Source organism: Giraffa tippelskirchi, chromosome 4 (genome assembly GCF_054371585.1).
Source record: "Giraffa tippelskirchi isolate mGirTip1 chromosome 4, T2T-mGirTip1v1.2.pri, whole genome shotgun sequence".
In the NCBI taxonomy this organism is placed as follows: Eukaryota; Metazoa; Chordata; class Mammalia; order Artiodactyla; family Giraffidae; genus Giraffa; species Giraffa tippelskirchi.
This window is the reverse complement of record NC_137278.1, coordinates 57,117,263-57,129,482: the sequence shown is the minus strand read 5'-3', so window position 1 is coordinate 57,129,482 and position 12,220 is coordinate 57,117,263. Positions and strand designations below refer to the sequence as shown.

Below are 12,220 nucleotides of genomic sequence, written 5' to 3'. Positions count from 1 at the left end.
GATCTTCCCAGCCCTGGTATCGAACCCAGGTCTCCCACATTGTAGGCAGATTCTTTACCATCTGAGCCACCAGGGAAGCCCCCAGCTATGTGCGACTGAGGAACTGAAATTTTTAAATTCAACTTCATTTAATTTAACCATAGCTGGAGCTGCAGTAGCTAAGGTTAAATTAATTAAATTGAATTTTAAAAATTCAGTTCCTCAGTCACGTGAGCAGCTACATGCGTCCAGGCATCCAGCAGGCTGGTGGGCTTGCAGCCATGGTCCTGGATTGCCCAGTGCCCTCATCGCATCATCCCAGAAGTTTCTGCAGCCCAGCCGTGGCGTGGCTGACTGTCCTCCGCTAGCATGCACCGTTCCCCAGCAATGCTGTGCTGGAGCCAGAAAAAGAAGGCTTTAAAATAACTGAGGGGGAGGACACTTCAGCAAGCGCATCTTTCCAGTGGAAAAGTAGGTCAGTCACAGCAAACAGTGTCTCCAGGGGGCGGGAGTCAATTCCAGGAGTCGGGGGTGGCATGAGGTGCTCAGGGCTCAGGGCTCCCTTTAGAAGGGTTATTCTGCCTTTGGTTTTAGCTCTGTCGATTCCCTGGACACTTTGCTCATCTCCAAACTGCAGCAACACCTTCAGACCCTGGTTTTTGATTCGCCGCTCTGCGCTGTCTGACTTCTCCACATCCACAGGCCCTGGGTAAGTGCTCCCGTCTCTGTGGTTTGGGGACATGGCCCACCAGGGTGTCATTTATTCGAAGGCTGGAGAATTAATATTCATGAGCACAGCTCATCCAAAAAACACAAAGCCACACTCTCCAGGGCCAGGCTGTAATCACATTCCACGCTCCCTGGGAGGGGGTGGTGGGTTTTAAAATATTCCAGGGCCACCCCACCCCCATCCCCCGACTCCAAGATATTGTTGCTCAAGTCCCTGGGGCCAGGATGGGCAGGTTCTTGTTGACATTGAACTCTCTGCTCCCACTTCATGCAGAGAAACAACAGACACCAGGGGAGACGGGAAAGACACACAAGGGAGGCTGACTTGTATCTGATTATTTAAACGTTTCCAGTAAAAATCCAGAGTTTGTATGAATACCATGTTGAATGTTTAAATTAATCCTGCCTATGTATTTTAACTGCCCTTCTTGGCTTGGTTTGTAGTTCTTCATGCATTCATTCTTTTTTTTTTAATATTTATTTACTTTTAATTGAAGGATAATTGCTTTATAATATTGCATTGGTTTTTGCCATACATCAACATGAATCAGCCACAGTGGCAACCCACTCCAGTACCTTTGCCTGGAAAATCCCATGGATGGAGGAGCCTGGTAGGCTGCAGTCCATGGGGTCGCTAAGAGTCGGATATGACTGAGCAATTTCACTTTCACGCCTTGGAGAGGGAACTGGCAACCCACTCCAGTGTTCTTGCCTGGAGAATCCCAGGGACGGGGGAGCCTGGTGGGCTGCCGTCTATGAGGTCGCACAGAGTCGGACATGACTGACGTGACGCAGCAGCAACACATATGTCCCCTCCCTCTGGAACCTTCCTCCCACCTCCCACCCCTTCTCACCCCACTAGGTTGTTACAGAGCCCCAGTTTGAGTTCCCTGAGTCATACAACAAATTCCCACTGGCTATCTATTTATATACGGTAATGAATATGTTTCCATGCTGCTCTCTCCATGCATCCCACCCTCTTCTTCCTCGCCACTCCCATGTCCATAAATCTGTTAATTCATTTCATAAATGTTTATTGATTGCCTAACCCTGGGCCAGGTACCAGGGACACTATAGTAAACAGGACAAGTGTGCCTCCAGCAACTAATAAGAACCTACTGTGTTGCATATGGAACTCAACTCAATGCTCTGTGATGGCCTATGTTGGAAAAGGATCTAGAAAGAATGGATGTATGTATAACTGATTCACTTTGCTGTACAGCAGAAAGTCACACAACACTGTAAATCAACTATGTTGCTTGTTCAGTTGCTCAGTTATGTCCGACTCTTTGTGACCCCACAGACTGCTACACGACAGACTGCACCATCTCCTAGAGTTTGCTCAAACTTATGTCCATTGAGTCAGTGATGCCGTGCAACCATCTCACCCTCTGTCATCCCCTTTTCCTCCTCCCCTCAATCTTTCCCAGCATTACAGTCTTTTTCAATGAGTTGGCTCTCTGCATCAGGTGTGAAGAAATTGCTTGAGTGAATTCCAGTTCCACTGATACCACCCAGAGCAGCCTCAGATGCTATGTCTGTCACCAGAAGGGTTGTTGACTGTCAGGCAGCCAGAATAAAGAGTGGACACAACCAATGGGGCAAAGACCCTGATGCTGGGAAAGATTGAGGGCAGGAGGAGAAGGGGGCAATAGAGGATGAGATGGTTGAATGGCTTCATCGACTCAATGGACATGAGTTTGAGCAAACTCCAGGAGATAGTGAAGGACAGGGAAGCCTGGCATGCTGCAGTCCATGGGGTCACAAAGAGTAGGACTCACTGATCGACTGAACAACAACACTGATGGGGAATAGGATCACAAATCAGACTGGGCTGGTTGGACTGAGCAGGGGACCCAGCATGGAGCCACAAGGCCTGGGCGGTCACAGGGTGCCAGGTGGCATCTTAGGGACCCAAGTCGTTATCCCGCAGAAGGAGACAATTTTGACAAATGTGTGAATTCTCCTCACTTGATCAATGAGCCCCTCAATATCCAGAAAAGTCATTACTAAGCCTGAAGTCTCTGAGCTGCTGAGCAGAGGAGCCCAGATTGCCCTGAATCTTTGTGCTTTCTCTTAACTCCACACTGCTGAGCAAATGGCCCCAGGAAACAGCCCCACTCTGCTGACTTGTCTAGAATCAAATAAGCCCTTGCACTTCTGTTGCTATGGCACACCCAGCAGTCACGTGCTATGGCACACCCGGGATCAGAGCCCCGTGCTAGTCTTTCCTGCTGGGCCATTTTCTCACGTTGGCTTAATTTCATCTCCAATTGCTCAGAACAAGGGCAGAGCTATCTGGTGGGGAGAGTAAGATGAATCCTCCATCGCAGATAGCCTTCTTGATGCTACCAAGAGCTGCTCCATAGGAACAGGCAATGAAGGCATCTGCTTATGGTCCTGAGGAGCAGGATTTATTTATTTTTTTAAACTTTTTACTTTGTACTGGGGTACAGCCGATTAACAATGTTAATAGTTCCAGGTTTCAGGTGATAGTTTCAGGTGAACAGCAAAGGGACTCAGCCATACATAGACTTGTATTCATTCTCCCCCAAACCCCCCCTCCCATCCAGGCTGGCACATAACATTGAGCAGTTTCCTGTGCTGTACAGTAAGTGCTTGTTGGTTATCCATTTTCAATATAGCAGTGTGTACATGTCCATCCCAAACTCCATAACTGGCCCTTCTCCCCGCCCCCCCCCATGGGAACCTAAGTTCAGTCTCTAAGTTCTCTCCCCCACACTCCCCTCCTGTCCAGGCTGCCACATTACACTGAGCAGAGCACAGTTTCTGATACCGATTTTCATCTGAATGACTCAGCCCTTGTGGCCAGGCTCTCCAAGTTGATCTGCCATTTTGCCACAGTCAGGCGTGGCCTGGGATGACTGTGCACACTGTCTGGGTTCAAAGTTCACAAGAGGAGAAGTGGAATGAGGCGAGAGGCGGTGGAGGGAGCCTGGGGCACCTCAGGCAGCCCACTCAGTGTGGGCATGTGGCTGCATTTGAGGATTTGTCATGTGCTCTACAGCCTCCTGGCCCAGAGAGGTGGGAGTAGTGTCCTTGGGGGAGCGGACTCCGGGGCTTGCATAGTGAGATGATCACACAGCTGGCGATGGCACTGAGGGGTCCTGAGGCAGGCATCTCGATGCCATGTTACCACCCTCCCCTGACAGGAGAGCCTAGGATGGGTGAGCTGAGGCTTCTCAGACAATAGGACTGGGTGCTTTGGGAATGGTAGGGAGAACAGGGCCCCCCTGAGGCCCTTTGCTGCAGTCTCCTGGCGTCTCCTGGTGCTCCTGCAGGCCTTTAGGGGAGATCAGGCTATGAGTCGGGGCAAAATCTTCTGCTCTTTGCAGACCTGAGCCCTGTAAGCCCATATCCTATTTGATGACAGAGAAGATTCAGTTCCTTATTCTCTGCTCCTGTGACCCCTCCTTTTCGTGACTCCTATGTCAAGAGTGTGAGTTTCAGGAGTTGCTGGCTGGTGACCGGTAGGCCAGTGATTGACCTCTGTTTTCATATCTGGAAAACGGGCTGTGAAGGAAATGAAACAAGCTCATTGGCATAAATGAGGCAGAGTGGCGTAGCTGTCAGGCATGCCATCCTAGAACTTGACCTGTAGCTTTTCACCCTGGGAGGCCGGAGATGCTGCTGAACAACCATCTCACAATGCTGACACAGCCCAATCTCAACCGAAAAGGGCTCGCGGGATGTCCAGCCGGGCAGAGAAGAGAAAATCCACAAATCAGAGTGAAAGTGACCAAGAATTCTAATGGAAAAGGGAAAACTGCTGAACTCACTAGAGGGGAAAAAGCAGGCTGCTTACTAGGATTCAAGCCCACACTCCTTCCTGAAAGCTTGAGGGAGGCTTAGAAACTAGAAATTGAAAAATCTGACCATTATATTACAGTGTGATGGAGGGAAGGTGACCAGACTTCTCCCCTGGTCCTTGCCAAGCTGGGGACCAAGGCAAACACGGAATTGGATAAAGCCAGGAAAGAAAAGATGGCATTGGTGCGGGATTTGGGGGAAGGTGGAGATGAAATTGACAGGCAGCAGTGTTTTCATAACTCCAAGCAAAGCAGTACTGATGTCCACGGGTCAGGTCTGGACTGCAGAGGCCAGGGTCCTATTTCCTTGGAAACCAGGAAGGTAAGAAGCATGTGGAATTCGTGTCCAGATCACCCCCATCTGACACTCAGTCCCCGCAGCCTCTCTGTGTCAGCGACTCAGATCCAGGAGCCAGACATCTCCTCGTACAGCCAGCATCTCAGAGAGCTCGGGGTGGAGAGAGGAAGGCATCCCATGCAGAAGTCTCTCTGATGCCTCACAGTGTCTGCACATCCTTGGGAGAATGCTGTCCGCTTCTCAGCTGCTTTGCGTCTGTCTGCATTATTCATATTTCCCAGACTGATGAACTGCCAGGCAGATTTCACATCCTACATTGGGGCTGCTTCTTACTTCTCAGCTTTCATATCTGCTCGCCACCCCTCTCCATCCTGCCCTCTGTCCCAGGACTGACTGCAGGAACCACATCAAGAGTTCCCATGGCTTCTGCTTGGGGTGGTGTGGCAGGGCTGGGAGGGAGAGGAGGAGGGAACCAAGAGAATGAAGGCGGGGACAAAGGCCCTCTCACTTCCTCACCCCCTGCCCTACGGGGCTGCTTGGACAAGGCTCTGTCTTCTCTGCGAACAGCTACTCTGTGCAGTCCCTGCTTCTGGGCTCAGGCAACCACGCTCTCCCCTCCCAGGGGCGAGGTTGGAGGGACAGTGTGGTTGCCATGAAGCAGGAGCTCTGTTCACCCACTCCTTTGTCAGTAGCCTTTGTGTGAAGAAACCTCCTCGAATGATTCTCGTGTGAGAGTGCCATCTGTTTCCTATTTCCTGACACAGGAGGTATAGCCAGGAACGGTAAACATTATTTAATAGATCATGCTTATTAACAGGTCATTCAAACTTCATCCATCCTTGGGAAAGTCACACCATCTCTCTGACCCTGGTTTCCCTATCACGGAACAGAGAGGGCTTGAAGTGGTGCTCGGAGGTTTGTGTATTAGTCTCTCAGTCATGTCCGACACCTCATGATCGCATGGACTGTGGCTTGCCAGACTCCTCTGTTCATGGGATTCTCCAGGCAAGAATCCGGGAGTGGGTTGCCATTTCCTTCTCCAAGGGATCTTCTCGACCCAGGGATCAAACCCAGGTCTCCTACATTGCAGGCAGATTCTTTTACCATCTGAGATAAGGTAAAATACCTAAACTGACAGTGTTAATGTTGCAGGCCTCCTTGAGAAGGACAGAGCAGTCAGACATTTGGCTTGGTTAACGCCCCCCACTCCAGGCTGCCCCGCCACCTCCCGCTGCCTCCTTCTGGACCCATGTTCCCAGAACCCTGCCTCCCGCCCAGCCTCCATACTCCTCTTTGAAGAAGACATTCTTGACGTGACACTCCAGTCCTCCCCCGGAGCTGCAGCCTGCATGTGGAGCCACTTTGATGTGAAAGCCTTGTCAGAGGCAATGTTTTACTTCTGTAGCACATTTTTGGAAAACAGCTTTGATTTGACTGTTCTCAATTCCCCAGGGACATGGACGAGTACGATGGCCAAGTTGGGGCTTTGGAAACTCCCATGATGCCCAGCCAGCTGTGTACTCATCGCAAGCTTTAACTCAGCTCCAGAGCTTCAAAGGCCCAGACACAGCACAGGCTCAATAACTGATTTGCAATGATATGTGAGTTTCTGGAGTACAGCAGTGACTCAGCTATATTCTTTCTTCATATTCTTCGTTTAATTTTTACAATGTTGTGTTGGCTTCCACCATACAACAATATGAATCATCATCTGATTGCTTTTTATAGTTTCCCGTTGGCTGTTTAGATTCTTCATCTTGTCATCTAATTTCATGACATCTTAATCGTAATTTGCTCAAATCTATTAATATCGTTAGCCAAGATGATGAACAGGATGTTACCAAGTATCTGCTCTGTGCCCAGCCATGCTCCATGTGGTCCTTACTCAGTGTGGTCCTCCTTTCCATGCTGACCACAGAGGTAGAGAAAGGGGTGACAGGCCCACACAGTGATCTAAATAGAGGATGTTCAGTTGAAAGAATTATTACACTGTGAGTTTAAAAAGTAAATGTAAGATGTAAAGAGATTTCTTCGTGGCTCCCAGGGTGGAGGGATGATGTCCAAGGAGGGACAAACTTGGGAAGGGCCACCCCAAGGCTGGTGCAGACCTCCCAGGGAAGTGCAGCTGCAGCCCCTGGATGGAGGAGCTGCTGGTAGGAATGGCGGGGTGGGAACTGGTCCGCAGGCCCTGGGGGAGCAGGAATCCCTGGGGCGCAGGTGAGCCTCCACCAGTGTTCAGGTGCGCAGACTGCAGGGGAGGGGCCCGCAGCTGGGAGATTTGGGGCTTGTGTGGAGGGGTTGCAGGGAGGTGGCTGGAAGGCCCCTTCCTCATGTCCTGCACCTGAGACTGCCCGCCTCCAGCATGTGAGGACATGCTCTGGAGTTCAGCCCCAGCTGTGCAGACGCTAATGGGAGCTGCGACCTGAGAGGCACATCAGGATGACCAGCACGTGGGATGTCTGGAGGCTGCAGGGGAGGACGGGAGTGAAGCCCTCGGAGGCCTAGTTCCCGCCAGCTGCCCTAAGAGCAGGCCTTTCTCTTTAACCTGAGTTCGCATTTGGCAAACCTAAACCTCTTAATTTATGGCAAATGCCAGTCAGCCTGTTTCTAGAGGCCTGGAGAACACCTCCCAGAGACCAACATGTGGACAGAAAACCAAGGAGGAAGCCCAAGATCAGCTCCTGTCCACGTAGCTGCTCACGGTCCGAACACTCTCCTCGTTGCTTCCACCCACCCTGACACGGCTCACGTCTGAAATGCCAGCTGCCAGTGTTGTGTGAGAAGAGAAGGCAAGAAGAACCAACCATTCCCCTTGTCATCACCGCCGCCCTCCCCAGCTGTATCATGTTCCTAAGGATGCTGTGACAAAGCCCATCCACCAGGTGACAAGCAGCACAAGTGTATTGTCCCAGGTTCTGGAGGCCAGATGTCAGACGTCACGGGGTCACAGACTTGGTCCCTCCTGCGGGATCTTACTGAGACTCTGTCCCAGGCCTCCTGCCCCCACTGGTGTCTCCTAGTGTGCTGGAAACTTTGACTTGCCTTGTAATGTGTGCTTGGTTGCTCAGTCGTGTGCAACTCTTTGCGACCCCATGGACTGAAGCCCACCAGGCTCCTCTGTCTGTGGGAATTCTCCAGGCAAGAATACTAGAGTGAAGTTGTCATGCCCTCCTCCAGGGGATCTTCCCAACTCAGGGATCGAACCCAGGTCTCCCGCATTGCAGGTAGATTCTTTACCATCTGGACCACCAGGGAAGCCCCTGTCTTGTAATGCGTTCTCCCTAATCTCTGCCTTAATGCTTACATGGTCTTTCTCCCTCTGTGCTTGTTTATGTCCAAAGTTCTCCTTTTTATAAAGAAACCAGTCATACTGAATTAAGTGCCCACCTTCCTCCAATATGACTTCATCTTAACTGATTCTATCAGCAGCCACCCAGAGTCACATTCTGGGAACTGGTGGTTAGGTCTTCAAGCTGTGAATTTGGAGGGGCTCAGTTGAACCCGTAGCATCAACCTCTTGCCCTCCTCAGGCTACTCCCTCATGGGCAGCAATGAGGATGAAGCCGGTGTGGGGTTTGGGGTGATCTCAGTGGAGGAGAGCCGGGGCCAGGGCTGGACAGGGCTACAGGACTGGGTCTAAGAGCTCTTCTTTATTTAATTGCTTATTTTTGTGTGGAGGATAGCTGCTGTACAATATTGCATTTGTTTCTCCCATATATCAACATGAATCAATCATAGGTATATGTATGTTCCTCCCTCGTGAATATAAACACATGAAAAATGCTCAACATCACTCATTGTTAGAGAAATGCAAATCAAAACTTCAATGAGGTATCAACTCACACATGTCAGAATGGCCATCATCAAAAAATCTATAAGCAATAAATGCTGGAGAGGGTGTGGAGTAAAGGGAACCCCTTGCACTGTTAGTGGGAATGCAAATTGATACAGTGCCTATGGAGAACAGTACGGAGCTTCCTGAAAAAAAAACTATGAATAAAATTACCATATGACTCAACAATCCCACTAAGAGCTCTTCTGTCTCCCTTCATCCCTTCCCTCCATCGTCATCCTTTTGGGGTCTCATTTTCTCCTGTCCCAAGTGTCCCCTGCTGAGCTGACCTGCTGACTTTTCTTCCCATCTTTCAGGTTTCCCTCACCATCTGGAGATCACCTGTTTCCTACCAGATCCATCCCTGTCTCATGGCTTCAGGTTTCTGGTTTCCCAGCCCCAGCAGCCTGGCCAGCTCCCAACTGTGCTGCCTTCCAGAAAAGTGGAGGCCAGGGGTTCCCTGAGGGCAGGGCTGAATCTCACTAAGTCTAGGGTTGTCATTGTTGTTTAGTCACTAAGTCATATCCAACTCTTTGGTGGCCTCATGAACTGTGGTCTGCCAGGCTCCTCTGTCCGTGGGATTTTCCAGGCAAGATACTGGAATGAGTTGCCATTTCCTCCTCCAGGGGATATTCCTGACCCAGGAAGCGAACCTGTATCTCCTGTGTTGGCAGGTAGATTCTTTACCACTGAGCCACCTGGGAAACACTGTGCTAGAGGGACCGTGCAGTAACTGATGTTCATATGAGCATCTGAGTCTCGGAAGAAAGGGACCATAGGGTTCATCATAGGCAGTAGGTGAGTTCTTGTCTTAGAAACACTCCCATCAACAAGTTTTTAAAAATCTATAACAGGCTTCAGTTACCCAGGGAAAACCACTCAGCTGGAATATCATGGTGTCATGAAAATTCTTTGTAAAGGGAGAAGACCTGGGTTAGCTGTTATTATTATTGTTTTTTGATTTTTTTTTTTTTAAAGAAAGAAGCTGCATTAACCTGTTTATACACCAGATGGCACAGTTGATTTTCCTTTGGCTTTTAAAAACCATTCCAAAATAAAGAGTTGGTCCCTTTCCTGTGGATACAATTTGACTTACACCTTTCCATGCAAGGACATCGAACACCATAATTCTTTTACTCTGAGCCTTTTCTTGTAGAAGTAGAATTCCCAGCCATCTGAAGGGTGTGATTTGGGCTAGTTCATACCTATTTTGTCAAAGGAATAAGTGCTTGATTTATTGACTGACACAATTTTTCATGCGGTTTTTAAAAATATTTTGCATACAAGTATAGAACCATAAAGAAGGCTGAGTGCTGAAGAATTGATACTTTCAGATTATGGTGCTGGAGAAGACTCTTGAGAGCCCCTTGGACAGCAAGGAAATCAAACCAGTCAGTTGTAAAGGAAATCAACCCTAAATATTCACTGGAAGGACTGATGCTGAAGCTGAAAGTCCAATACTTTGGCCACCTGATGTGAAGAGCTGACTCAGTGGAAAGGACCCTGATACTGGGAAAGATTGAAGGCAAAAGGAGAAGGGGGTGGCAGAGGATGAGATAGTTTGATGGCATCATCAACTCAATGGACATGAACTTGAGCAAACTTTGGGAGATGGTGGAGGACAGAGGAACCTGATGTGCTGCAGTTCATGGGGTTGCAGAGTCGGACATGACTTAGCAACTGAACAACAACAACATGCAACCTATTAGCTGATCATTCCAATAGTTTATAGAACCTTGACTATTCAGTTTCCCAAATGCATTTATCAGCTGTGCCACATGGCTCATGGGTTCTTAGTTCCTAAACTAAGGATTGAACACAGGCCTTTGACAGTGAAAGCACCAAGTCCTAACCACTGGACCACCAGGGAATTCCCTCTCAAATGCATTTTTGAAAAATATATGTCTGATACTCTTAACATTTATAAGGAACTATTAATAATCTGCACTATTGTTCCTTCTTTTGCATGTTATTTATCATCTTCATTTTATTTTTTCCCTATTAAACTCAGAGTAAAAACTAAACTATGAAGAAAGAAATTCTTTTTTACCTCCTAGTAAAATAAACATTCAATATGCCTGAGGTCATAAATTAGAGTTTCTCTCTGGTTCCAGCAACAGATGACTACTTAGCAGACACAAGTATCCATGCAGACTGTGCTACCATACACATTTCAGAATTTATCCCTGGACTCCAACAGTGTGATTATAACCAAAGTTTGAGACTATGAAATGTCTTCACTCATGTGTCAACTGTTGGCATTTATATTGTTCGTGTATGTATCGTTTTAGCACTGCTCTATGCTAGGAGCATGGAGTTAATTTGCCGTCTTGCTCTCCCTGGAATGCTGGGCTGTATCCCCTCATACGTGTTCAACGGCGCTGCAGTGTGGATGGATGTCCAGATGGGCAGTGAGAGGATGGAGGCCACGTCTATTGATATACATTCCCCAAATGCTTACATTTCATCCCAAATATTCCACAGTTCCATTCCTCTTTATCCCACATCCTGGATGAAGTCCTTTAAACCCAGATCTGTGTGCTTAGCCCACGATCAGAACTAATAATGTTATAATAATAATGCCTTTCTGGTCTCTTCTTTTCTTTGGTCTATGATGAGAGCCCTTGGGAACATTGAGACTTAGGGTTTATTTTCTATGAAATGGACGCTATAGTGCTGTGTCTCTGTGTTACAGAAGAACAGCTGAAAATCTGATCTCACCAAACACTGGAGCTGACTTGGCTAAAACAAGCTCAAAATATACCTGTGGGACAACTGTCTCTGACTCTGCACGAGCATTAAACTTGCTAATTTTTCTAACACTGAGTTCTTTACAATCAGTCGAGAAAAGAAGATTTTTATTTAAAGACAAGCTAAAAAACAGTGGTGATGTATACTTTGAGAGCTGGACATCTTCCAGGAGGTAACATGGTGGGATGGAACATGTTCATTTTTCCCATGACATTTTAACTAACCTATTCTTTGCAGTTAATACACTTTGAACATCCACATTGGACCAGGGTTTTGTTTTGTTTTTTAATAGTTATGAAGAAAGAAAACCAAGAGTCTATGAAAGGCAAAGGTTAGTACATCATGAGAAACACTGGGCTGGAAGAAACACAAGCTGGAATCAAGATTGCCAGGAGAAATATCAATAACCTCAGATATGCAGATGACACCACCCTTATGGCAGAAAGTGAAGAAGAACAAAAGAGCCTCTTGATGAAAGCGAAAGAGGAGAGTGAAAAAGTTGGCTTAAAGCTCAACGTTCAGAAAACTAAGATCATGGCATCTGGTCCCATCACTTCATGGGAAATAGATGGGGAAACAGTGGAAACAAGTGTCAGACTTTATTTTTGGGGGCTCCAAAATCACTGCTGATGGTGATTGCAGCCATGAAAGTAAAAGACGCTTACTCCGTGGAAGGAAGGTTATGGTCAACCTAGATAGCATGTTTAAAAGCAGAGACATCACTTTGCCAACAAAAGTCCGTCTAGTCAAGGCTATGGTTTTTCCAGTGGTCATGTATGGGTGTGAGAGTTGGACGGTGAA

At 48.0% G+C, this 12,220-nt stretch overlaps 1 long non-coding RNA gene across 1 annotated transcript; it reads left to right on the top strand.

Annotated features, from left to right (window-relative positions):
* The first annotated feature begins 391 nt into the window (after positions 1-391).
* LOC145546519 (uncharacterized) lies at positions 392-8,854 on the top strand. Its single transcript, XR_014082983.1, has 3 exons — positions 392-688; positions 6,289-6,437; positions 7,433-8,854. It is a non-coding gene; the product is annotated as an uncharacterized LOC145546519 (long non-coding RNA).
* The last annotated feature ends 3,366 nt before the right edge of the window (positions 8,855-12,220 follow it).